Below are 25,649 nucleotides of genomic sequence, written 5' to 3'. Positions count from 1 at the left end.
ACCAGCTGCAGAGTTTGATACCAGAAACCTAACATATGTTGGCTTTTCCATAGAATCATCTGAAAGAAGTAAACGTTATGCAAAAATTATCACAAATAATCTTTTAAATATTTACAGATCAAAGTAAAATTGGTGCAGTTGGGAAAAAAACAATTTGAATTTCATAGTTTTGAATAAGTACCCTGAAAATTGACTAAAAAAAAGTATTCTGAAAATTATATCATTGCATTTTTTCCAAGAATAACATACTTTTATACCCATCAAGCAAAACAAAACAAATGGAGAGTCCAATTATTTATGTGTCCAATTAGTGGGGAACTAGGATACATCTATGTGTCCAATTATTTATGATTTCATTATTTGCTGTCTTTGAACCCGATTGCTTCTTATCTAAGTAATTCATAAAAACCAACCAGCCTTCATCAAATTAGAAAAAAATTATCAACTTTTTCAAACACAATTCAACCCTCTTCTTGTGTTTGCACCTTCACAAACATGGGGCCAAAGGGAGTTGTAGAATGGCTTCTAGAGGCAAAGTCTGTTGAACTTAAAACAATTGCAAGAGGAGCATCGAGAAAGTGTATCTCAATTTATGGGATGAGCACAAGAAACTACAATGGTGTTACCGAAGCAACGTAGAAGGAGATAAGGCGTCCCTTGACGAGCCTACTAATGTGACTTTTAGGAACTTTCTAGACTGATTGCTTTAGACTTTATGAAGTTGAAAGATCCATAAGTAGATTATCTGAGTTGTTTGTTTGAAAGCTGCAAAGTATGTGAAGCTAGTTGCAGTACATCATCATTGTTGTCCCTGATCCAATTGGTGAAAAAAGATATGACCTTATTCCACTGATTGAAAACATTATTAGGATCCAAAGTTTGAGCGTTCCTTTTTTAACTTGAGGTAGTTTTGTCATTAAGGGAGGTAAGGAATGTGTTGAGATATAGGAAGCCAGATGGAATAGATTGTGTGAGGAGAATAAGATCAAGAGGCATGATGGATATGGCATGTTTAGAGGGGAAATTTATGGAGGGAGGTGCAAGAGGTATCTGAAGATGTATCAAAGATTAAGTCAACCAAAGAATACAACATAAGATCCTACAAAAGTTACTTGATTTGGAAATTGCACATTTAATTAGAACATTAGTGCTTTAATTGTTCCCACAAATTGATTTTGTTATCCTCAAAACAAGTAAGGGTCATAGTTACAAACCAATTTGATTCTAATACGATCTCCATTTGAAAGCATAGAATAGATGATAGAAAACATAATCCTTAACTTTTATTCTATAATACTATAATACATAACGCTTAGACATAGTACCCACCAACACCTTATGATAAAGAGAAACAGAAAAATACATGTAATATTTAGCCTTCAATACCTAAAACGAAAATAATTCAAAAGGAGAATTTTTTTTTATAGAATTCATTAGATATCCATATTTTGTCCTCAGTAACAGTAAAAAAAAAAAAAAACAAAAAAAAGTAGGAAACATAAATCAATAGAAAACAAAATGCAGATGGCGACAAACTAACATAAGAAAAAAATTGCAAGGAAAATTATGATTCATGACCGGAAGGGTGGTTAGAGTTTGGTTCTCAAATTTTTATAAGTGATAGATCAAGATCAATATCAAAAATTGAAGGGAAAAAAATTAAGAGAGAAGATATATATTGTCTTTCTAAGCAAGGCAACCACATCATTAATCATCTGAAAGTTGTTGTGTTGAATCTTTAGAAAATATACTATAAGATGTTGTCTTAGGTGTCATTGAATCTCCCAAAAGGTGTTATAATTATAGTGTTGTCTTGAATCTTTTAAAAATATGATAAGATATTTCCTTGAATTCCAAAAGGTGTTGTATTAGGTTACCACCAATGTTGTAAATTGTTAGAGTTTGGTTTTCATATTCTGGTACAAAATATAGTATGATCATTACATATAAAAAACTAGAATTTCTGGTAAAAAAAAAAGTAAGATCATTAAAAAAAAAAAACAAAAAAAAAAAAAAAAAAAAAAAAAAAGTGTTTGAGAGACGAAAATATAAATTATTTTTCTAAACAAGACAACCACACCATTAATCATCTAAAAGATGTTGTCTATACTCTCAAAAGGTGCACTCAAATCTCTCAAATAATGTTTTATAAGGTCACTACCAATATTGTGAGTGGTAAGCGTATGGTTCACGTAATTTTATAACTGATAGAGCATGATACCATTATTCATCTAAGAGATGTTTCCTTGTATTTCTAAAAGAAATATGTTTTGTTACCTTGAATCTCTAAAAATCGTGTCATAAATCTCTCAAAATGTGCTCCTTAATATCTCAATAAGTGTTGTATGGGCTTTTTGGAGATTAATGTTACTAGGTTACATGTATGATATTAATTTTTTTTACTATAAACAGTTTGATGGAAAAAACTATAGGACATATTATAGAATTGTAATATATAAATATACATGTAAAATTACATATTCCAACAACTTCACACGTTAGGTTCATAGAAATGGATAGGAGGTAATAGATGTTTTGGTGGCAACTTTTGCTCTAGTTTATATGATCATATAGTAAGATGTATCATTACTTTAATTTCCTTAAGTTATTACCTCCTACCTAAGTTTCTAAGTCATAACATTCATCAATTAATTTCATAACATGATTTTTAATATCACTCAACATGTTATTTAAGCTAATTTCAAATATTATAATCAAAACTCTTGAGGTAGAATTTATCAATATTTGTACATCAACTTTGACAATATTATCAAGATAATAAATGATCTTAAATTTGAGTAAATGATTATTCTTTGAAAATCTGAGAATATATAGTTTATTAATAAAAGTTTGATTATTTTAAGGTAACCAACCATGTAGTAGAATTTATTAAATTATTGCACAGAGGTAAAAAAAACAGAACACCTACTGTTTTCTCAATTTGACAAAATCAGTGCTCAAATTGAAGAAAAATGCGTCTAATTTCTAAATAAACAAGAATATTTAAAAAAAAATCATAGGGAAGAAGTTATAAGCAAAACGTAGAACATATGTTTATATGAATTTGAACCAACAACATAAACATTTCATAATCCACATGATTCAACTAATTTTATTTCCTCTAGTCATTCATGAACTTAATCAAACACGTACAAATCCAATTTCTGAAGTAGCAATGTCAATTTACAAGAAAGGAGTTTGAATTGTAAATTCACCTATTTAAAATTTTTGATTAAAAACATAAGAAAATTACTTAAGATTGATCTTGGTTGTGAAAACAGAAAATAGAGAACGTCTTTTGTTAGTTAAAATCAACAATTTAGCTTATCTATTTAACTTGATAATCAAAAGAATTAAAAGTAAATAGAGATAAGAGAAGAGATATCACACAATGATATATTCTGTTCACCCAACTCGAGCTACGTCTAACCCTCACAATTGTGATATTTTCCACTAAGTGTTCAAACAAATAACGTTCTTGGTTCGTGGTTTACACAATCTGTTCAGATCAACCTCGATATGTTTCAACAATTCCTTTCCCCCATAAAGGGATTCAATCAGGTCACCTATCAATCATTAGAGAAGATTTTACAATTCACCTTTTAACCATAAAAGGATTTTCTACAAACTACTCAAACCATAAATAACACTTAAAGTCTTGAGTTTGCACAATAATGATTTAAAGTGTTTGGTAGAATTTGAGTAATCCCACCACCTGTTTGAGGTTAGATTCTTTACAAAAGATTCAGTAAAATAATAACAAGAGATTTGAATATGAATAGCACTGATTCTTTTGATGGATGAGACACTTTCGAGTGTATGAATGTAAGTAAGTTATAGATTTTCTTAGCACTTGAAGTTCTGATTTTTCTTTGAGCTTGGGGTTCCTTTTATAGGCTTCAAGAAGGTTGATGACAGCTAATTTTACTGTTGAAAAAGTTCTCAGCTGTCATGTGTTATATTTGACTAAAAATCAGACTTTTTGAAACATGAATGTTCTTGACTTCAACATTCTACGTTTTGCTTTTGTGATGATAATGGCTGATATGTAGCTTCTCATTCTTGACTGTGATTTATGATCATTTATTTATGTGTACAAAAATCTTAGAGATGTGCTTAATGTTTTTAGATCAAGATTGTATTTGATTTGTGCTAACAGGCTAGAGAATAATGTCCACGTGTCGGAGATTGATTGTTAACATGCTGGAGAATGATGTCCGTATGCTGGAGAATAATATTAACATTCTGGAGACTGATGTTTAAAATTCTGGAGATTAATGTTTAACATTCTGGAGATTAATGTTAACATGCTGAAGATGTTTAACATGATGTTTAACATTCTGGAGACTGATCATTGTCACTTTTTCTTTGAGTCACACCTTTTATCCTTTGATCTTTTGGAGTGTTTCTTTTGCTGATGTGAGAGCTGTATATTCCTTGTAGATGTACTGGAAATGAATTTGTAATTTTTCGGAGCTTTCTTTGCATTGACAGATGATTTGGATAACGTTCTTGGTTTTCCAGAATATTGTCAAAAACTTTCTTGGTTCGATTCCTTCATTTTTTTTACTTTTTCCTTAAACTGATTTTGTTTGCATTGCTTAACACATCATTTAGAATCATAATTAGAGTATTAATTAACCTTTGTTTGTTTACATCAAAACATTAATTAGAGTATTAGAGTATTCCTTGTAGATGTACTGGAAATGAATTTGTAATTTTTCGGAGCTTTCTTTGCATTGACAGATGATTTGAACTTGCTTGATCCAAATGAAAAATGTGGATAACGTTCTTGGTTTTCCAGAATATTGTCAAAAACTTTCTTGGTTCGATTCCTTCATTTTTTTTACTTTTTCCTTAAACTGATTTTGTTTGCATTGCTTAACACATCATTTAGAATCATAATTAGAGTATTAATTAACCTTTGTTTGTTTACATCAAAACATTAATTAGAGTATTAGAGTATTCCTTGTAGATGTACTGGAAATGAATTTGTAATTTTTCGGAGCTTTCTTTGCATTGACAGATGATTTGAACTTGCTTGATCCAAATGAAAAATGTGGATAACGTTCTTGGTTTTCCAGAATATTGTCAAAAACTTTCTTGGTTCGATTCCTTCATTTTTTTTACTTTTTCCTTAAACTGATTTTGTTTGCATTGCTTAACACATCATTTAGAATCATAATTAGAGTATTAATTAACCTTTGTTTGTTTACATCAAAACATTAATTAGAGTATTAGAGTATTCCTTGTAGATGTACTGGAAATGAATTTGTAATTTTTCGGAGCTTTCTTTGCATTGACAGATGATTTGAACTTGCTTGATCCAAATGAAAAATGTGGATAACGTTCTTGGTTTTCCAGAATATTGTCAAAAACTTTCTTGGTTCGATTCCTTCATTTTTTTTACTTTTTCCTTAAACTGATTTTGTTTGCATTGCTTAACACATCATTTAGAATCATAATTAGAGTATTAATTAACCTTTGTTTGTTTACATCAAAACATTAATTTGAGATTATCTCAACAATTTCAACAAGCCACATTCACACTCAACATCATCAAGAAGCACAACAACAACACCTCACAATTTTAATTCACTTAACATAAAACATGCAAAAGGAAATCATGTTTAAATTATATATTTTTATACATTTGAGTAAGAATACTCACCTTTTCAAAAGATGACTCAAAATAAAACCATAAACTTTCTTCTTATCAAATTATTGACCTCCTATAGTTTTCCCTCCACCTCATATTGCATGCTCTAAAAATGACTTAGAACTATACTTTTACCATGAATTTGAGTAAGAACGAAGAAACAAAAATAGAAATGTTGATGAGTGCTTTATTGAGAGAGAAAAAGGAGTGAAGGGATAATTTGGAGAGTTTTGTTAAAAATGAAAAGAAAAAAAAACAAAGTGCTGTATGAGATTTATTATGAATGAAAGAAGAAAGAAGAAAGTGTTGTAGTGATGGAGCTTGAGGGATAGTCAACTACTAAAAATAAAGAAAAAGGAAAAGAAGAAGATAAAAAGTGGTATAATAGGTGATAAAAAAGAGTGAGTAAGTCTTTTTATTTTTATGACTAACGTATACTAGTGTGAGTATTAGAAAGAAAAAAAAATATAATTAAAATTAAAATTAAAAATAAAAATAAAAATAAAAACTTCTACAATCAATGAGGATCCTATCTATTACAATATGTTAATTGCTTTATCCCTAATTATAATCATCCATTAGAATTTTTTGTCCCTAATTATAAATCTCTTTTAATTTACTAGATGCATTTAATATTACTTTCCAGAAGATACCTCCAATTACCAAATTTCCAACACATATATGCAATACCCTGAAGTTAACTTCCTATCTATAACAGATCCTATCCAGTCTGCATGAGTAAATATTTTTTATATTTTTATCATTGATCTTTTTGAAAAACCATCCTTTTCCAAGAGTTGCCTTCAAGTATTTCAATATTTTGTAAATTGCATTGAGATGTTCTTCATATGGAGCATGCATAAAGTAACACTAAAAGAGAAGGCAACGTCAAGACGAGTATAAACCAAGTATACCAATTTTCTAACTAACCTCGGATATTTTTCAATATCAACTAGAGAGTCTCCGTTCCTCCAAAATTTAACATTTAGTACATATAAGTGTCAGCCAGCCTACAACCGCTCATACTTGTTTCTTGCAAGGGATCTACAACATATTTTCTTTGAGGACTACTATCCCCTTTTTTATCTCGTAACTTCCACGTCAAGAAAGTATTTTAAGCAGCTAAACTTGCGTTTATATTCTCTATTTTTGCATCATCATCATCAGTAAGAACAATATCATCAACGTATATTTGATTTGAGCTAAACTTTGTGAATAAGGTATGATCAACTTGCCCTCGGTTACATCCCTAATTCTTTATTGACTAAGTAAATTTTACAAACTACACTTTTAGAGTGCACGAAATAGTCCGGCCATCGTAAAAAAGAAAAATAGTCTGACCAAAATCTAATTGATTTTCTAATTTTAAAGTGTAAAAAATATCTTAAATTACTTATCTTATTCATATGAAACTGAATACTATCCTTCATCAATAACTAAAATATTATACTTCAATATACTCATTTTAAAATATTTATATTTTCTCATCAAAATAAATAAATATTATAATAATTATTAATTTATCTTAACCACTAAGTCAAAACTATTTTAACATACCATAAAAACAAGCCCATAAAAAAATTGATGTACTAAAAAAAATTATATATAATTTATCAACACATTCATAAACAGAAACAGATTTTAAAAAAAAGCACAGCTAAAAAGAAGAAATATAAACGACATAAATTCAAATTCATAAACAAATTTAAAAACAATGTATATTCAGATTCATAAAACTTTTTTTTGTGAAAACCATGATGAAGAAATATAATTTCAGTGTTGGAGGACATTCATCATATTCCTGAAAATATTAAAAAGCAGCAGAGCTAAGAAAAATACTCCAAAATCGATATACTACATAATGTAATGAAGATTCATGACTACTTAAGCATTTTTAGTCTACCATATAAGGGAAAACATATCCAAAGGCTGAGCATGGTGTAAACCGCAACCTGTCACAAGTTCCACAACACGCCAAATACGCAAAGACTCCATGTAACATGTAGAGAATACATAAAAAAAGTGCAAAAGGTAGATGAATGATGAACCAAATTATCTCCCTGAAAAAGTAATGCAGAACCATTCAATGACAAGATTATTCAGAACCAATAACAAATGATGAACAACACATCAAAAAACTCACTCCTGTAATAGGTTTCCTTCACCTAAAGGCTTTGCAATTTGCATACTTAAATCTCTCAGACTGATCATTCAAGAAATGACATAATTTAACAAATACGACTTTGAATATTTAACATGTTAGTAATTCAAGAAAAGTGGAACCTAGAGTTCGACTTAAGAATAAAAGTAAGAAAAACATCATGTATTAACCTCAACCAGCCACGAGTTTTTAAAGTGAAATATTAGTATTATTCAAACAAATAAGAACTCTTTTTATAAAAGAAAGTACAATTATTCAACTCTTTAAATTTAAGAGTGATATAAAAAATATAAATAAATAAAAACTAAAAAAAACGTAAATAGTTCTAATAATGACAAGATATTTTTAATACTCACTCAAGTTGGTGTATAGATATCAATTATGCCCAATTTACTTATCAAATGTTCAAAATTTGTTGGGATCAAACTTTTAGTTAATATGTCAGTTGTCTATTGATTGTAAGAAACAAATGCCAAGTAAACAATCCACGTACGTCGGAAATTTCTTGTGCCATTGCCCTTAACTATGTTTCGGCACTCCTTCTTGCAACCACTCTTTGTTTTCTATTTCTCCAATTACCAAATTTCCAACACATATATGCAATACCCTGAAGTTAACTTCCTATCTATAACAGATCCTATCCAGTCTGCATGAGTAAAATTTCTATATTTTTATCATTGATCTTTTTGAAAAACCATCCTTTTCCAAGAGTTGCCTTCAAATATTTCAATATTTTGTAAATTGCATTGAGATGTTCTTCACATGGAGCATGCATAAAGTAACAATAAAAGAGAAGGCAACGTCAAAACAAGTATAAACCAAGTATACCAATTTTTTAACTAACCTCAAATATTTTTCAATATCAACTAGAGAGTCTCCGTTCCTCCAAAATTTAGCATTTGGTACATAGAAGTGTCAGCCAACCTACAACCGCTCATACTTGTTTCTTGCAAGGGATCTACAACATATTTTCTTTGAGGACTACTATCCCCTTTTTTATCTCGTAACTTCCACGTCAAGAAAGTATTTTAAGAGATTGAAGTCTTCAATTTCAAATTATGCAGCTAAACTTGCATTTATATTCTCCATTTTTGCATCATCATCATCAGTAAGAACAATATCATCAACGTATATTTGATTTGAGCTAAACTTTGTGAATAAGGTATGATCAACTTGTCTTCGGTTACATCTCTGATTCTTTATTGACTAAGTAAATTTTACAAACTACACTTTTAGATCGATTTTAATCCATACAAAGACTTCCTCAATTTACGTACTTGGGACCCAAATTTGTCTTCAAAACTTACAGGCAATCCATATACACTTCTTCTAAATCATCATTGAGAAATGCATTTTTAACATCTAATTGGGGGAGCACCCAGTCCAAATTAGCAATAAGAGATAGGTGAACTCTAACTATGTTAAGCTTAGCAACAAAGGCAACGGTTTGCGCAGTCTATGCCATAGGTCTGAGTAAATTATTTAACAACCAACCTTTATACCTTTTTGATCCATCAAAGTTTCCACTGTAAACATCCACTTGCAACCCACAATTCTTTTACTAACTGATAGAGTCATGATACTCTAAGTTTTATTCTTTTCGAGAGCTTTCATCCCCTCTACAACAGATTTCACAGTCCATATCCTAGACCTTTCACATCCCACGTTACATTCCAAAGTTATCTCTGATAATACTAAGCCACATATTTCGCAGTCCTTATCCTAGATCATCAACCAAAGCCAGAGACGTAAAAATTCTTAGTAAGAGTAGAGATCATAAAATGAAAGCACAACACCGAGAATATATGCCACAACAAATTATAGATTGGTGCACAATGTGAAACGACAAAAATTTAAGTTTCCTCGTCACCAATACCCATTTGGGAGAGAAGATCCTCATCACTATATAATCACAAATGACAAAAAAAAAATAGTAAACATTTGTGACAAAGGAAGTGGAAAATCAACATAATAAAACAGCACCAAAGCAAGTAGTCGAGAATTCTTGACCTTGCCATCCGAAAAAACATATACTCTATAGGTAGGAAGTATATAATACAGTTTGTAGAACACCAAAGACTGAAATGTGAAGAGTTTATCCTAGTACAGATGACCAAATAAAAGCCTAGAAATAGTATGAAGTATACACAACACAGTTTCTAGAACATCACAAATTTCCATCCTTTTTACGAATCTTGCATTCAATATGAAACAAAATAATTTAAGCTTTAACCTGACACCATGGGAATCCTTGGGCCACTGTAACAAAAGGATGTCTTTCAGAAGTACACATCATATGTATAACACAACAAGAAGAACATTATGGTAAATTTTTCCTCCTTAAAAAACTGCAGTGTGACTAAGAAAGAAGGGAACCGCTGCATACAGCAAACCCATGGAGCACTTGCTATATCAGACAGACGATATATGAACAGAGAAATTAAGCTGTGATAATTAATATGGAGAAAACCTAGATAGAAAATAAATAGTATACTTCTGCAAACCAAGTCGCAGATCATTAGAAGAGGCCACCAAGCTGTCCCAAAATATCCAGAATCTTGTAATCCACTACAGAAGGTGAAATTAAGTGTGCCTGACAAGAAAGGAGACTTCTGTGTGCCTGACAAGAAAGGAGACCTCTGTGGTACACCCAACCCTTGTTACACTTATCTGTGATTTGTGAAACACCACATGATACATGTACAGTAAAATTACATGTTGAGACAACTTTTTGTGGAAAGACCAAGAAAAACAGAGTAACATAATTCTCCAAACCATGATGCCGAGCAGCAATTCATAGGTACAAAGAGAGGCTCAAAAATCTTTCCCAATCTCACCATAATAGTATGAACTTCCACACTGCCAGATTACAGGTTTAAAACCAAAATGTAAATAAACTATAAGCCGTATTCTGGTAAATAAACCCTAAGCCTAAACCTTTCAGTTGTAACCTCACTCCACATCAACAGACTTATCTCACCTGTTACATAATCAAGAAGACTAGACAATCTAACTCCACAGAAGAAATGAAATGAAAATAATTCACAATCTCAGAAGCGTGCACAAAAACAAACCTGAGGCTTGATACACTACACTGCAGAAAACAGGTCCATATTTCAATTCAATATGAACAGAGAAATTAAGCTGTGATAATTAATATGGAGAAAACCTAGATAGAAAATAAATAGTATACTTCTGCAAACCAAGTTGCAGATCATTAGAAGAGGCCACCAAGCTGTCCCAAAATATCCAGAATCTTGTAATCCACTACAGAAGGTGAAATTAAGTGTGCCTGACAAGAAAGGAGACTTCTGTGTGCCTGACAAGAAAGGAGACTTCTGTGGTACACCCAACCCTTGTTACACTTATCTGTGATTTGTGAAACACCACATGATACATGTACAGTAAAATTACATGTTGAGACAACTATTTGTGGAAAAACCAAGAAAAACAGAGTAACATAATTCTCCAAACCATGTTGCCGAGCAGCAATACATAGGTACAAAGAGAGGCTCAAAAATCTTTCCCAATCTCTCCATAATAGTATGAACTTCCGCACTGCCAGATTACAGGTTTAAAACCAAAATGTAAAAAATAAACTATAAGCTGTATTCTGGTAAATAAACCCCAAGCCTGTAACCTCACTCCACATCAACAGACTTATCTCACCTGTTACATAATAAAGAAGACTAGACAATCTAACTCCACAGAAGAAATGAAATGAAAATAATTCACAATCTCAGAAGCGTGCACAAAAACAAACCTGAGGCTTGATACACTACACTGCAGAAAACAGGTCCATATTTCAATTCAATGTGCGACAATCAAGCCAGAAATTAAAATGAAAATAATAATGCATTTCAATGAAGAATAAAATTGACTATATTCAAACGAAGAATATTATTCAAATAACTGACGCGAAAGAGGAATTGGAAGAACAGGGAATTAAAATCTAAATAATAGCTGCAGATCATTAAAATAATAAAAGAAAAATCCGTTAAAATCTAAATAATAGCCGCAGATCGAAACCAGCAAGAACCAAATCAAGCCCCAAAATCAAGAAACCAAAATAAACAACCAGAAAAGAATAAGAATACAAAACAAGAAGATCAAACCTGCGAAAGATAGAACCAGAAGGAATTGAACCTGCAACAACAAAGATGAAACCAAAATCAAGAAAAATAGGCTGACAAAATCAATAAAGAAATATTTAAATGAATAGAATTTACTAGAAGAAAAATATGCTTTGCCACACTGCAGAAAAACAGGTTCAGAATTCAATTTGTATGTCTTATGATCAAAGCACAGAAATCAATATAATAAACAAATAACTCATTGAACAAAAAGGTTGATGATCTTACTGGCTAATCTTTCGCAAAGTAATCGAGAAGTGTAGATGCCGCAATTAAAGCCTAGGAAATATATGAACGGCCATCATGACATTATTGTACCAAGCAGAAAGGAACTCATTTTCAATTTCTCTATACATCAAACGGCAAACTAAAAAGGTGCAGTGTGATTGAGAAAGAAGGAAAATGATACTTTACATGAAACCCATGTAACACTAAAATGATACATGTCCAGAAGAAATATGTTGTGACAGATAGATGCACAAAAATCCAAGAAAAAAGAAGACAGACCTCACCAAGTCATCCCAATTTTTCTAGAACTGTGTAAACTTTTGCAATGCCAGATTACAGATCAAAAACCCAAACGTAGAACAAACATTTGTATGAAAAAAGCAGTATTAACAGTAAGACAACCTTTAAAGCTCAACTTTCCAATTATAACCACCAACTCTTACCACACACCAATAGACTTATCTTACCTGAAATAGTGAAAATCATAATAAAGAAACCAGAAAATAATCAAAATACAAAACATGAAAGATAAAACAAGAAGAAGATAGAACCAAAAGGAATCACATGTTCATAGATTACCTAGCTTGCAACACCAAAGAGAAAATAACAAATCAACAAAATTAAACTTTCAGAATAGATAAAGAATTTTTGAAAACAAAAAGCATTTACTAGAGATCACCAAATAAAAAATTAAGGACCACTCCATAATGAACGTTATTAAAACCAGGCTGCAGAAAAACATGTGCACAATCATATTCTTATTTCTACTGATCAAAGCCAAAAATTAAAAATAAATGAAGAGCGACTAATTTCAGAAGTTTGATTTTCTATCTGGAGCCAATTTCCGTCTTAACCGCAGTATTGAGAATCACAAAATTGTAGATATCAAGGAATCAGCTAGCTGCATAACTGATAAACAAACACACATCTCAATTATCTTTCAATTTTCAAATGCATAATTATATCCAACAACTATCTAAATAATCAAACGAAGAAACCAGCAAACTTCAAGCTCAAAACCAGCAAGAACATCAAACCTCCAAATAAAACCTCAATCAGGAAACGAAAATAACCAAAGAGAGAAGAGTGAGAATAATAAAGATCAATAAGATAGAATCAGAAGGAATTGTGCATTTCACATATTACTTCTCCGGCAACACCAAAAGGGGAAATAACAATTAGAAATAAATTCTCTCAGAATCGATAAGGAAATACTGAAACAAAAAGAATATAGTAGAGATCAGAAAAATCAAAACTGAAGGCTCAATGCTATGATTATCATTTTCATACACCAAGCTGCAGAAAATTAAGTTCACGATTCATTAGTGTGTCTTACGATCAAAATCTGTAATTAATCCATACATCAAGTATCAAAAAAGGCTCTAGATGTCCAAACTTCAACTCTTTCTGTAAAACAGATGAACACAAGTCTCAAATTATCTTTGAAAGAATTGTACATGTACTTTAGAATCATAAATACTGAAGCCCTCCTTAAACTTGTAATAAAAAACACAATAATCAATATTGGCAAATTACAATATCAGGATACCCATTCCAGAATTAATAAATTCAAGGAGAAAAATCACCCACTAAATCCAAAGGCGCATGTCCTTAAAATGTCTGCAACAGCTTTCACGTCCTATGGTACATTCATAAGCTTTCTTTTTGATAATCTCTTCCATGGCTTTCACTCTACATCCTCCTCGTGCTACCCGCACAAGACTTTCACAATATGACACAGCCAATTTTAGATTCTAGTCCTCCTATACAAAATTTGACCTCACCCCTACACCAAAGTTCTTGTACAACTAGAAGGATGATATTATTATTTATGTCCTTATTCTTATTTTTATATATCACAATTGACAATAATATAGAAAAAAAATTATATAACAAAACGAATGGAAAATCCACAGAACAAAAAAGTGCCAAACCAAGTTATCCTGAATTCCACATCCTCAGGAAGAGCAAAGGTACACTCTAGAATCTTGCTGAAACAGAAACACAAAAAAACCAACACAAACCACACAATCAAAGGGGAAATATCCCAAAACAATAAGATTTGTAAAGAAAAAAATGACCGTTTTTATCGAAGGGTAATATGAACTGAACTTCTTCGTGCCACGGTTTCCATAGCAAACCACAGAATCATAAGCTATCTCAACTGTAACTTCCACACAGAAACCTCAAAGGAACTGACAAAAGTTTATGTTGAGTATCAAACAAAGAATGAAATGTGAAGATTGTTTGTAGAGCTGACCAAATATGAAGTCTATCAGCAGTAGAAAGTATACGAAACATCCTGCAAAAGACGATGAATCATAGGAACAAATTTCCATCCAATTTGCATGACTATGTTTCTATGAAATGACACAATTTTTGCTTCTTCTTACTACAGACGAGTCCTTTGGCCACTGTAACAAAGCTGATATCTTTTTGGGAGTATACCAACCACAAATCACAAATAACAACAGAACAGTAAAAGAATATTATCTCATCCCAGCCAAGTTGTCCCCAAAAGATACACCACCTAACCATGTTATCCGAAATTGGTCATAATGGGAACGAAAGTTTTACTCCAGAGGACACCAAAACTTCAACATTGGACGTACACAGTAAGAGGACAACAATCCAGAACAAACATTAGTAGGAAATATATGACTAAAAAATGGTCAATTATCTCCAAAATTTGAATGGGGTTGATATTCTCACCCCCTAACCTTTCATAAAGCAGTCGAGGAGTGTGGAAGCTGAAATTAATGCCTATGAAATATATGAAACACCAGCAGAACATTATGGTTCATGTGTCCTTGTTAATTCGTTCACAAAAGATTAGTTGTACAAGGCAGAAGGGCACTCATCTCCAATTTCCCTACTTCTGAGAGCAAACTAAAAGGTGCATTCACATCATGCCATGAAACACCAGATGATACAGCTACAAAAAATTATGCAGTGACAAACAGATGCACAAAAAACCAAGAAAAAAGATAGAAGAGCAGCATAATTCTGCAAACCATGTTGCATATCATCAAAACAAAGAGATCCCCAGCATGTTCTCCCAATTTTTCCAGAATCATGTAAACTCTTGCACTGTAAGAATATAAATCAAAAACCCAAATGTAGAACAAACATTTGAAAGAAAAAAGAAGTAATAATGCTAAGGACTAAGAAAACCCCTAAGGCTAAACTTTTTAATTATAACCACCAACTCTTACCACACACCAATCATCTTACCTTAATCAGTGGAAATCGAGAAAACTGGTCTGGTCGATAGGAATTGAAAGAGAAGAAATGAAATGGACATGATTTATAATATTATAGGGTACCAAATTAAAACTGAGGCCTGGTACTCTACACAGAATGTTAATGTGTCGAAACAAACTATACTGCGAAAAAAATGTTCATATTTCAATTCCACATGTAAGGCGATGAAAGCCAGAGCCAAATCAAACTTTAGAATCAAGAAAACAGAAAATAATCAAGATACAATACGTGAAAGATCATACAAAAGCAAGATAGAAACAAAAGGAACAACATGTTATAGATTTAACTATCCAGCAACACCAAAAAGGAAATAACAAATCAACCAAAATACGCTTTCAAAATTGATTGATAGAGAATTATTGAAAACAAAAAGAATTTACTAGAGATCACCAAATCAAACATCAAGGCACACTCTGTAGAACGTTATTAGTTTGACAAATCGCGCTGCAGAAAAATATCTTCACAATTATATTATTTTTCTTCTCATCAAAGCGAGAAATTAAAAAATGAAGAACGACTAATTGAAGAAATTTGATTATTATATCTGGAGCAGTTCTCCATCTTATCCATTGTATTGAGAATCACAATTGCCTTCCTTTTTAAGAGCATACCTTGATTATCCTTACGTATTACAATTGACATTGACGTAAAAGAAGAATTAGAAGAGCAAACAAACAAAACTCTAACAACTCAATAATAGCCACAGATATAATTAAAATAAGATCAGAAAACTCAGAATAAAACCTCGGCAAACCAAAATAACCCAGGAGAAAAGAGTGAGAATAGAAAATATCAACCAGTAAGACAGAACCAGAAGGAATTGCGTGTTTCACATATTACCTCCCCTGCAAAATCAAAAGGGGAATAACAATTAGAAATAAATGCTCTCAGAATTGATAAGGAAATATTGAAACAAAAACATAATACTAGAGATCACCCAATCAAAATTGAAGACTCAATGCTTCGAAGAAGGTTATCATATTGACAAACCACACTGCAGAAATAAGTTCACAATTCAATTGTATGTCTACCGATCAACATCCAGACATAACAATAATAATGACTCAGTGAAGAAATTTGATTTATCTAAGGCTTTCCCTTTCTTATCCATCCAACAAGCCTCGACGTAATAGATATCTATACTTTAACTCACTGCAAAACACATAAATGCATGTCTTAATTTATCCTTGAAGAAGATGTACATTCAGAACCTCTCTTACAACTGTCAGTAAAAAAACACAAACATCAACATTGCCACATTACAATATCATACGGTACCCCATTCTAGAATTCCAAAATAAACACATTCAAGGAGAAAATTGACCCACTAAATCCAAAGGGATGTCCTTCATTATGTCCACACAGCTTCCACACGACGTCCTTGATAATCTCTGTCATGGCTTTCACTGTCTACATCCATCCCCCTGTGACACCCACACATAGCTCTCAAAAAATCGAGAAAACAAGTCTTCAAAAGACAAAGAAACAAGAAAATTACATAGTCAAAGTAGAGATCACCAAATGAAAGAACAACAATCGTGAGAATATAGTACACAATCAATTTTGGATTCCAGAGCTCCCATGCAAAATTAGGCTTTACGCCTATACCAGAAGGAGTTCATGTACCAATTGTAGATTCCAGTGCTCCAATGCAAAATTAGACTTTACCCCTATACCAGAAGGAATTCATGTACAACTAGAGATAATACTATTATCTTAACCTTACTCCTAAGTATCACAATTGACAAGAAAATAGAAACAAATATAACAAAGGAAGTGGCAAATGAACAGAACAAAAAAATGACAAACCAAGTTATCCTTAATTCCACATCCTCGATGAGGGAAAAGGTATACTCTAGAATCTTGTATGCTTCAACACTCTAGAATCTTGCTGAAACAGCAACACAGAAAATCCAAAACCAGCAGGGCACTCCATCAAACGACAAATATCCCAAACAATAGGATATTAGATATGTAACTACAAAATGACCGTTTTTATCCTAAGGGTGTGTGAGAACTGAACCTCTTCCTGCCACGAGTTCCACAGCAAACTACACAATCATAGGCTATCTCCCCTGTAACTTCCACACAGAAAACTCAAAGGAACTGACAAAAGTTATGCTGAGTATCAACAATAATGAAATGTAAAGTTTCTTAGTAGAGATGGCCGAATTAAAACCTAGCAACAGCTAAAAGTATAAGACACAGCTTGCAAGAGATTATGAATCATTGGAGCAAATTTCCATCCAACTTGCAAGATCATGTACTCCATATGAAATGATAATTTTGGCTTCTTCTTACTACAGATGAGTCCTTGGGCCACTGTAACAAAGACGATATCTTTTTAAGACTATCATCGTAAATCACAAATAAACACAAGAACAACTAATGAGCAAAAGACAATAACATAAACCTCTCCCAACAAAGTTGTCCCCAGCAAACAGATAATCAGAACAAGCAGCACATATGACGTAACCAAGTTGTCAAAAATCCCTCATCTTAGGAAGGGCAAAGAGTTATTCCAGAACATTGTATGATAGTCCAGAACAAATTCATATACTCAAAAGTTAAAAGAATAACTAATTATATTCCAAATTGAATGACTACTGACTAGACAACAAAAGTCAGAAGCAAACTTCTGAGTAGCGATCACCAAATTGAAAACAAGAGACTTTTGTGGTTACAACAAACCCATGTAACACTTACCTTGTGAGTATCAGACGATACATAAACAGAAAGATTACGCTGTGACAAATAGTTGGTGACAAACAGCATAATTCTCCAAACCAAGTCGCCAATTAGATAGGCTCACCAAACTGTCCCAATCTCTTCTAAACCACCAATCCCAAGCCGAAACTTTCACAAGTGGAAATCATAAAGGAGTAAATCAAGAACACTAGCAATAAAAACTCCACAGATGAAATGAAAATAATTCACAATCCAAAAAGAGTGTACAAAAGTAAACCTGAGGCTTGATACTACACAAAGTGTTATTTTACTTCAAAACACCCTACCTTGCAGAAAACAGGTTCGTCTTTCAATTCACATGTATGGAGATCAAAACATTCAAAGCCATAATAGGAAAATAACACAATTCAATGAAGAAATTAAATTCAGTAAATTCAACCAGGGGCGATGGATGATGACCATGTCTTGCAAAACGTCTAAAAACAGAAAACTCGCATCAGAACTCCCAACAACTCACAAATAGCAGCAGATCATGCAAATAAGAACAACAAACTCAATGAAAGAAATTAGCAAGAACAAAATCAAGAACCTATATGATAAAGGATAAGAGAATAAGAATACAAAACATCAAGATCAAAGAAGCGGAAGATAGAACCAAGAAGGAATTGTGTGAACAGATTACCTCTCCTGCAACACCAAAGATGAACAAAATCAAGAATGAAAACAGAAATATTTTACTTACAGAAAATATGCTCTCAGAATCTAAAAATAAAGATTGAAATGAATTTCTTTTTTAACTAGAGATCACCAAACAAAACTCGAGCATCCATTTATTCTTTGCTATGAAGAACGGTATTATTTCAACAAATCATGCTGCGGAAAAACAGGTTCGTAATTCGTATGTCTTGCAATCAAAGAAAGAAAATAACAATAAAAATAAAAATAAAAGAACGACTCATTGAAGAAACTTGATTTGTCTATCTGGATATGTTATCCGTTCTAATCCTTTGTACTCAGACTTCATAATGCTGCAAAACGGATAAACGCATATCTTGATTTTCAATCAAATGATGAAGAATTATATCCAAAAAGTTATATAAATAATTCTTGATAACCGATTTGTATAAGAGGAGTCAAGAGAATTGTGAAATTCTTGATATCAACTATTTGAGAAGAAACGTATCAGTATGCAAATTCATAACGATCTATTTTAATAGGAGCGATCAGGCTAGAAAAAATTGGAATCAAGAAATAGATTTCATCACAAACGAGTAGAACACAAAACAAGAACAAACATTAGAACACACTTATCTGTTAAAAGCAAGAAAATAAAATTAAAAATTGATGAACGACTCATTGAAGAAACTTGATTTCTCTATCTAGATACATTCTCCGTTCTAATCCTTTGTACTCAGACTTCAGATCCCTACAATATAGGACACAACCAATTGTAGATTCTAGAGCTCCTATGCAAAATTAGGCTTAAAGCATGTCCTTAAAATGTCTGCAACAGCTTTCACATCCAATGATATAGGACACAACCAATTGTAGATTCCAGAGCTCCGATGCAAAATTAGGCTTAAAGCATGTCCTTAAAATGTCCGCAACAGCTTTCACATCGAATGATACATTCATAGGCTCTCTTTTTGATAATCTCTGCCATGGCTTTCACTCTACATCCTCCTCTTGATACCCACACAAGATGATCAACAGACAAAAACGTGAACAATTCAATCAAAAGTAGAGTCAACCAAATGAAAGAACAACAACTTTGACAATATGACAGTCAATTGTAGATTCTAGTCCTCCTATACAAAATTTGACAGCACCCCTACACCAAAGATCTTGTACAACTTGTGGAATGATATTATTTTTGTCCTTACTCTTATTCTTATATATCCCAATAGACAATAATATAGAGAAAAAAAAGATAACAAAAGGAATGGCAAATCGACAGTACAAAAAAGTGCCAAACCAAGTTATCCTGAATTCCACATCCTCGGGGAAGGCAAAGGTTCTAGAATCTTGTATGCTTCAACACTACATAATCTTGCTGAAACAGAAACACAAAAAATCCAACACCAGCAGGGCACTCCATCAATCGACAAATATCCCAAAACAATAAGATATTAGCTATGTAAAGACAAAAATGACTGTTTCTACCGAAGCGTATGTGAACTGAACTTTTTCATGCCACGGTTTCCATAGCGAACCACACAATCATAGGCTATCTCAACTGTAACTTCCACACACAGAAACCTCAAAGGAACTGAAAAAAGTATAAGTTAAGTATCAAACAAAGAATGAAATGTGAAGATGGTTCGTAGAGCTGACCAAATATAAAGTCTAGCAGCAGTAGAAAGTATACAAAACAGCCGGCAATAGACGAGGAATCATAGGAACAAATTTCCATCCAATTTGCAAGATGATGTATTTGTATGAAATGACACAATTTTTGCTTCTTCCAACTACAGACGAGTCCTTCTGCCACTGTAACAAAGACAATATCCTTTTAGGAATATACCAACCACAAATCACAAATAACAACAAAACATTAACAGAATATTATCTCTTCCCAGCCGAGTTGTCACCCAAAGATACACCACCCATGTATGCTAAACCAGAAAAACTGTGCATACACCAAAACATCAACATTGGATTCTACACAGAGGACAACAATCCTGAATAAACATTAGTAGGAAATGTATGACTAAAAAATGGTTAATTATCTCCAAAATTTGAATGGAGTTGATAATCTCACCCCCTAAGCTTTCATAAAGGAATCGAGGAGTGTGCATGCTGAAATTATTGCCTATGAAATATATGAACAGCCAGCATGACATTATGGTTCATGAGTCCTTGTTAATATGTTCCAAGAAGATTAGTTGTACAAAACAGAAGGGCACTCATCTCCAATTTTTCTACTTCAGAGAGCGAACTAAAACGTGCATTAACATCAAGCCATGAAACACCAGATGGTACAGGTACAGAAAATTTTGCAGTGACAAATAGATGCACAAAAGACCAAGAAAAAAGATAGAAGAGTAGCATAATTCTGCAAACCATGTTGCATATCATCAGAACAAAGAGAGCCCCACCATGTTCTCCCAATTTTTCCAGAATCATGTAAACTTTTGAACTGTAAGAATACAAATCAAAAACCAAATGTAGAACAAACATTTGTAAGAAAAAAGAAGTATTAATGATAAGAACTAAAAAAAAACCTAAGGCTCAACTTCTCAATTATAACAACCAACTCTTACCACACACACCAATAGACTCGTCTGACCTTAAACAGTGGAAATCATAAAAGAGTAATCGAGAAAACTGGTCTGGTTGATATGAATTGAACGAAAAGAAATGAAATGGACATAATTTATAATAACAGTATAGGTACCAAATTAAAACTGAGGCTTGGTACTCTACACAGAATGTTAATGTGTCAAAACTATACTGCAAAAAAAAAAAAAAAAGTTCATATTTCAATTCCACATGTACGGCGATGAAATCCAGAGCCAAATCAAACCTCAGAATCAAGAAAACAGAAAATAATCAAAATAAAATACATGAAAGATCATACAAAAACAAGATCGAAACAAAAGGAATAACATGTTCATAGATTTAACTATCCAGCAACACCAAAAACGAAATAACAAATCAACCAAAATACGCTTTCAGAATTGATTGATAGAGAATTATTGAAAACAAAAAGAATTTACTAGAAATCACCAAATCAAACATCAAGGCACACTCCGTGAAGAACGTTATTAGTTTGACAAATCGCGCTGCAGAAAAATATTCTCACAATTATATTCTTTTTTCTTATGATCAAAGCCAGAAATTAAAAAATGAAGAACCACTAATTGAAGAAATCTGATTATTATATCTGGAGCAGTTCTCCGTCTTATGCATTCTATTGAGAATCACAATTGTCTTTCTTTTTAAGAGCATACCTTGATTATTCTTACGTATCACAATTAGCATTGACATAAAAGAAGAATTAGAAGAGCAAACAAACAAAGATCTAACAACTCAATAATAGCAGCAGATATAATTAAAATAAGAACAGCAAACTCCGAATAAAACCTCAATCGGGAAACCAAAATAACCAAGTAGAACAGAGGGAAAACATAAAATATCAACTAGTAAGAAAGAACCAGAAGGAATTGTGTGTTTCACATATTACCTTCCCTGCAAAATCAAAAGGGGAATAACAATTAGAAACAAATGGTTTCAGAATCGATAAGGAAATACTGAAACAAAAAGATAATACTAGAGATCACCCAATCAAAACTCAACGATCGATGCTTCAAAGAAGGTTATCATCATATTGACAAACCACACTGCAGAAAAATAAGTTCACAATTCATTTGTATGTTTTGCGATCAACATCCGGAAATAACAATTATAATGACTCGGAAGAAATTTGATTTATCTAGGGCTTTCCCTTTCTTATCCATCCAACAAGGCTCAAGGTTCTAGATATCTAAACTTCAACTCACTGCAAAACACATAAATGCATGTCTTAAATTATCCTTGAAAAATATGTACATGCACTTCAGAACCTCTCTTACAACTCTCAGTAAAAAACACAAAAATCAACATCGCCACATTACAATATCATAAGATATCCCATTCTAGAATTACAGAATAAACACATTCAAGGAGAAAAATGACCCATTAAATCCAAAGGCATGTCCTCGATAATGTCTACAACAGCTTCCACATCCCATGGTACATTCATTGGCTCTCTCCATAGCAAAATCACGTCCTTGATAATCTATGTCATAGCTTTCACTGTCTACATCCCCTGTGACACCCACACATAGCTCTCGAAAGATCGAGAAAACAAGTCTTCAAAAGACAAAGAAACAAGAAAATTACATAGTCAAAGTAGAGATCACCAAATGAAAGAACAACAATCGTGAGAATATAGTACACAATCAATTTTGGATTCCAGAGCTCCCATGCAAAATTAGGCTTTACCCCTATACCAGAAGGAGTTCATGTACCAATTGTAGATTCCAGTGCTCCAATGCAAAATTAGACTTTATCCCTATACCAGAAGGAATTCATGTACAACTAGAGATAATACTATTATTCTTAACCTTACTCCTAAGTATCACAATTGACAAGAAAATAGAAACAAATATAACAAAGGAAGTGGCAAATGAACAGAACAAAAAAATGACAAACCAAGTTATCCCTAATTCCACATCCTCGGTGAGGGAAAAGGTATACTCTAGAATCTTGTATGCTTCAACACTCTAGAATCTTGCTGAAATAGCAACACAGAAAATCCAAAACCAGCAGGGCACTCCATCAAACAACAAATATCCCAAAACAATAAGATATTAGATATGTAAGTACAAAATGACGGGTTTTTATTTTAAGGGTGTGTTAGAACTGAACCTCTTCCTGCCACAAGTTCCACAGCAAACTACACAATCATAGGCTATCTCCCCTGTAACTTCCAGACAGAAAACTCAAAGGAACTGACTGACAAAAGTATAAGCTGAGTATCAAACAAATAATGAAATGTGAAGATACTTAGTAAAGATGGCCGAATTAAAACCTAGCAACAGCTAAAAGTATACGACACAGCCAGCAAGAGCTTATGAATCATTGGAACAAATTTCCATCCAACGTGCAAGATCATGTACTCCATATGAAATGACACAATTTTGGATTCTTCTTACTACAGATGAGTCCTTGGGCCACTGTAACAAAGGATATCTTTTTAGGATTATCATCGTAAATCACAAATAACCACAAAAACAACTAATGAGTAAAAGACAATAACAGAAACCTCTCCCAACCAGCAACAACTCAAAAATAGCAGCAGATCATGCAAATAAGAACAACAAACTCAATGAAAGAAACCAGCAAGAACAAAATCAAGAACCTATATGATAAAGGATAAGAGAATAAGAATAAAAAACATCAAAATCAAACAAGAGGAAGATAGAACCAAGAAGGAATCGTGTGTTCACAGATTACCTCTCCTGCAACACCAAAGACGAACAAAATCAAGAATGAAAACATAAATATTTAAACGCAAATAATTTACTTCAAGAAAATATGCTCTCGGAATCTAAAGAGAAAGATTGAAACGAATATTTTTTTACTAGAGATCACCAAACAAAACTCGAGCATCCATTTATTCTTTGCTATGAAGAACGGTATTATTTCGAGAAATCATGCTGCAGAAAAACAGGTTCACAATTCAATTCGTAATTCGTATGTCTTGCAATCAAAGCAAGAAAATAAATAAAAAAATTAAAGAACGACTCATTGAAGAAACTTGATTCGTCTATCTGGATGCGTTCTCCGTTCTTAACCTTTGAACTCAGACTTCAGATCGCTGCAAAACGGATAAACGCTTATCTCGATTATCAATCAAATGATGAAGAATTATATCCAAAAAATTATATAAATAATTCTTGATAACCGATTTGTATAAGAGGAGTCAAGAGAATTGTGAAATCGATAAGGCAAATCCATAAGAATCTCCTGAAATCGAGCCATCAAGAAGCAAGTAATCGGAGCAACGAGTATCAAGAAATCGGAGCAATCAAGAACTAGGGCTACAAGAAACTGGATTGCTCAAGAACTAGGGCTTGAAGAAATCAGAATCATCACAAACGAGTAAAACACAAAACAAGAACAAGCAGTAGAAAACGTTTACTATAATGTTTGAGAGAAAAGTATATATAGATGGCATGGTCGGGATAGACGGCTGAGATAACGCGGATGGTGAAAATTTAACAGTGATGATGCAAATAAAAAACGGTTGACGCGTTTTTTCTAAATATAAGGCGGTGGAAACGTGATAAGATTTCCTTTTTAATGAGAGAATAGAAATAAATCTTTTTTTATTAAAGATTGGAAATATATCCGTTAATAAAACATAATTATGTTTTATATCTATATATCTATCAATAAATAATTTATATAATATATGATTGAAAAATATTTAAATGAAAAGTTTTTATGTGTTATTCTCACCATAATTTTAATTTAATTAAAAATAAATAGATAAATAAATAAAAGGTATTTTAAAGAAAAAATATTTATTTTTCTCCTTAATTTTCTTACATAATTTGAAATATTTTTTATAATTTGAGTACATTATCCATTATTTATATAAAAAAGAAGGTAACATTATTTATTAGCCCACATGATGTTCTTGTTATTAATTTAAATCATATGATAACAAACTGTTATTTAGGCATATAAGTAGGGATGGGAATAGGCTAGGCCGGGCCTATGGCCTGGCCTACTTATGGTCTGGCCTGGCCTGGCCTGTTTAATAAAAAGGTCAGGCTCAGGCTGTTTTTAAAGCCTATTTATGTAAATAGGCCAGGCTCAGGCTTGTAAAAAAGCCTATTAGGCTTGACAGGCCAGCCTATATATATTTTATATGTATTTCATTCTCTATTTTTTCTTTTTCTAATTTCCATTGCACTCACTCCAACAAACATGTATGAAAACAACATATTTTTTATAAAAACCG

General features: G+C 32.3%; 1 long non-coding RNA gene across 1 annotated transcript; it reads right to left on the bottom strand.

Annotated features, from left to right (window-relative positions):
• Positions 1-6,149: 6,149 nt before the first annotated feature.
• On the bottom strand, positions 6,150-24,990 carry LOC105852351 (uncharacterized). Its single transcript, XR_012163459.1, has 2 exons — positions 7,563-24,990; positions 6,150-7,460 (listed from the first exon to the last, which is right to left on the bottom strand). It is a non-coding gene; the product is annotated as an uncharacterized lncRNA (long non-coding RNA).
• Between the last annotated feature and the right edge of the window lie 659 nt (positions 24,991-25,649).

This window comes from Cicer arietinum, chromosome 6 (genome assembly GCF_000331145.2).
Source record: "Cicer arietinum cultivar CDC Frontier isolate Library 1 chromosome 6, Cicar.CDCFrontier_v2.0, whole genome shotgun sequence".
Classification (NCBI taxonomy): Eukaryota; Viridiplantae; Streptophyta; class Magnoliopsida; order Fabales; family Fabaceae; genus Cicer; species Cicer arietinum.
The sequence above is the reverse complement of the archived record's forward strand: the minus strand, read 5'-3'. Positions and strand labels throughout refer to the sequence as shown.